Below are 3,866 nucleotides of genomic sequence, written 5' to 3'. Positions count from 1 at the left end.
CCCTGCAAAAGCCCTGTGCGCAGATGTGACCCAAAAGTTACCTTCTGCAGCATTAAGTGACACAACGCTTGCTGCTGGGAAGGCCCAAAACCAGCGACCACCCATTAGCAGGAACCTCTGCTGCCTTGTTTCCACACTGTGCAACCCTGGATGAATTTTTTCAGCGCTCTCTTTCTCTTTCCCTTCCTGCTCTTTTGCCAGTCTTTTTAGACCATGAGATGTTCAGAGTGAGACTGCGTCTCACAGCATATTTGCTCTGTGCCTAACACAATGGGTTACAGCCCTCGCTTAAGCCTCTAGGTACTGCTGTCATACAAATAATAATTCACGACACTTACACACCCCACATTGCTGAAATGTAGCCACACTGGAGTTAAGGTTGGGACATGGCCAAGTGACACAAGCCACAGAGCACGTATAAAGTGAAGTTTTGCCAAAGACAGAAGGTCAAGCCATTTTTACATCCTTAAGGAGCAGACATCACCTTACATGTTAGGATGTGCCTTGCTTTCCCCTTTCTCCCCCACCAACATCCACACAGAGTTCTCACTACATGGTATTTAATAGCTACGTTGTGAAGGCCAAGGTTTTCCAGGAGGTTGCAGCACTCCTAAAACTGTGCTTTACGTGTTTAACTAGTGACAGATTTACTGCCTCCACATCAAAAATTGTGTAAATTCTTCACACAAAACGCATTTCCCATGGAAACGAGTGTGCCTGGCTGGCATATCTGACTAGAAAGTGAAATGAGGAGAGAGAGAAAATAGTTGTACTAACCAGTGTGTGAAAGTAGTCCAACCATGGCGTGATTAGTGGTGCTTGTATTCATGGATTCAAATAGTGTAGAATCTTGTAAAACTGTAAGATCCTGTTCCTTCAATTTCAGATCTCCAGACTATTTAAAGTCCAGATCAATCAAGTTGTGCTCAATATGGTTTGCCTCAAGCCAAAAGCCTCAGGCTATGGACAGACGCCCTTCTTCGTAGTCAGATGTACAGGTAGATATTTTGACTGAAGTGCACGAGGCAAATCAGATCAGCAGCTCTGCCAGTAAATCTTAGAGATTAAACTTGCAGAGAACGGACAGTAATAAGCAACTGTGGGCAAAAAATTCTTCCAGCAGCTGGGTCCAGAAAATCTATTAGTTAGTAGTGTAGTGCCTACAATATTACACTAACATTTAAAACAAAGAGTCTCATTTAGCGCCTGGCCACGAACAAAGGTCATCTCATGCCACTCACTTGACAGCACACATGTCTCAGACCTGTTCTCCATACACTCTCCACACATTATAATTATGTACCAAATATAGTTGAACGCTACTTTTTTTTTTTTTTAATGTGGTCTCTAAGAGTACTATCCCTGCTGTGCAGGTACCTATGCTGGTATAAAACTGCTTTGTACTGACAAAGTATATTATCTATCTAATTTGGGGATAAGCCATGCCACTCTACATCCATATGAACTACTACGCTCCCATTCTCACTGCAAGATTTTCTACTAGGTATTTGGAAAAGTACACCTGCTGAAGCAGGCCAGTCTGCAGTTGTGGTCATTACACAAAACTTCAATATACATCCCAATAAAGGCTCCCTAGCCATTTTCACACATACTCTGGAATAAAGGACACATATCTCAATGATGGAGAAGCTCTTCTCCCTCCCTCCATGTTCTCATCGTCAGTGAACATCCTTCAGACCAAATATTGTTGTTTGATCCCAGGAACAGGCTAACAGTGACTGCAGTGCTTAGGCACTTGCTCCAAAAACTATTCATAGGGCTGCACTGCAAATCAGATCAGGCAACTGATCTTTTTTTTTTTTTTAATAAAAATATCTTTAACTTTCAGGGTGGGTTTTTTTTCTTAAAACACTTTCTCCAGCCAGCTGCAGCTGCAGCCTCCATCTAATCAAGCCGCAGCCTGAATTAGCATCCATTCAAATGAATAAGACAGATATCCCAAGTTTTATGTTTCATGCTTACTGCAAAGCTGAGCAGATGTGAAACATGTTTACAAATGCAGAGACATTTTGGGAGTTGCCCTGTTTGATGTCTGGACTTGTTTTGTACACACTCCTTATATTGCTGCAAGTTCTTGGAGGAGGATCCTTCTGTAGTGACTTTACTAAATGAAATAAAATGAAGCCTCCTTCTGTTTAAGCCAAAGGGAACTTGGCTTAAAGCTTTTTTTATGCAGTTGCAAGATAGCTCTTTAGCTTATATCTTACTGTGTCATCAGTAATTAGGCATGTACAGGAAATCAATCTCAACAGGGATGTAAGATTCAAAACCTGCCAGTAAGCATTAGATAACAATTCTTTTTAAAAACAAGCTCTTCAAAATGATGCTTATTAGTGAAATACAGCGTCTGAGTCAAACTCCTAGATAACCTAACAATAATTAATTTTGTTCGAAAGAATAAGCCTGAACTGTTTTTGTGACCAAAGAAATACAGACCATTAAGATAAAGCCTGGCCAGAGTTCCTCTAGGCTGAGAAGTATGAATAGGCAGCACAACAATTGCTACGTGGGATGCCAATGTAAAAAACCCAACCAAACTCCTAACAGAAATTTAGGCCTGGAAAATGCATGTCAGCCTGTAAGGAACTCTGTTCCTGTTGGCTTGGAGATTCAGGATGTCCTTACCAGGTGCAAACCACAAGGACCACTGTCAAGGTATTTGTTTCCTCCAATGGTTGTTTGCAACAAAAAGTTTTCTCCGATAGTTACTGTAGCTAAGATTTCCCACCTAAGCAGACAGGAAAACATGGTAAAGCATAGATATTTTGTGTTCATGTATGTACTTCCATATCTCTAGACTCACAAATGCATGCCAACACACAAACACAGAGGTCAAATGTTGAGCTGAAGGGAGGCAGTGTCACTCCTCTGATTACATGTCTGCACACGTAACATCAGGTTCAAACACTGAGATGATGTAAATTAGAAATGCTATGTTTAAGTCAGTAGAGTTAGGCCATTTGATGCTGATCCAAAATATCTGCTTTAAGTATGTAGGCAGGGCATGCCCTCTTAAATCTGAGCAGATCCACTGAGTCAGAGGTAGTTTGCAAAGAATCAAATCTACCCTTTTTTCCTTCAACCTGCAGCCTATTAATCCATAAAATTTGGAAAACAATGAAAACCCACTGCAGTTTATTATTAGATTTTGAAAAGTCCTGCAGACCGTTGGAGTTACTTGCAGGAGTTACGTTAGCGAAGTCGCTCTAGCAACACAATTCTTGAGATGCAGTCAGCAAACCAAGACTAAAAAAACAAAGAACCCACAAATCAAGCCCACAAGGACACGCCGCTTGTTTCATTGCTTCTGACAGCAAGGTGGTTTAAGTCCCGCTTTCATTTGGGCATGTGTCCTTAGTGATTTTGTAACTGGAAAGGACCTATTAGATATTTTGAATTGGGGTACTGCCAGTAGCTATTGCTTTCAAGACCTTTACACACTGAGATGGGAAGAATGCGTCCATGAAATAGATACTGGACCGTGTGTGTTTGTGCATGTGTGTGTCAGCTTCAGAAGCAAAAAGGCCTGAATGAGTTAGATCTGAAAACTTAGCTCCCGTTGGGAAAACTCCTCCTCCAGAAACCTTCTACTTTTTCAGAAAATACACATTCTTGTTTTTCCAGCTCTCCTCATCTTATATACTTTGTAATTCCAACATGCAGTGAGATCAGTGTTTACACTGGCATAAAGGATTCCTGCAATTATGGCACGAATGAGGAATAAAATATCAAGACTGCTCCACAGATACACAAACTGATCTACAGGAAGGCCTACCATGCTGCTTAACATTCATGAATAACAGTGCACAGGTACCCGGATACATCTTCATCCTGGCTCATAATAG

Source organism: Harpia harpyja, chromosome 1 (genome assembly GCF_026419915.1).
Source record: "Harpia harpyja isolate bHarHar1 chromosome 1, bHarHar1 primary haplotype, whole genome shotgun sequence".
In the NCBI taxonomy this organism is placed as follows: domain Eukaryota; kingdom Metazoa; phylum Chordata; class Aves; order Accipitriformes; family Accipitridae; genus Harpia; species Harpia harpyja.
Note: the sequence above shows the minus strand (reverse complement) of the source record.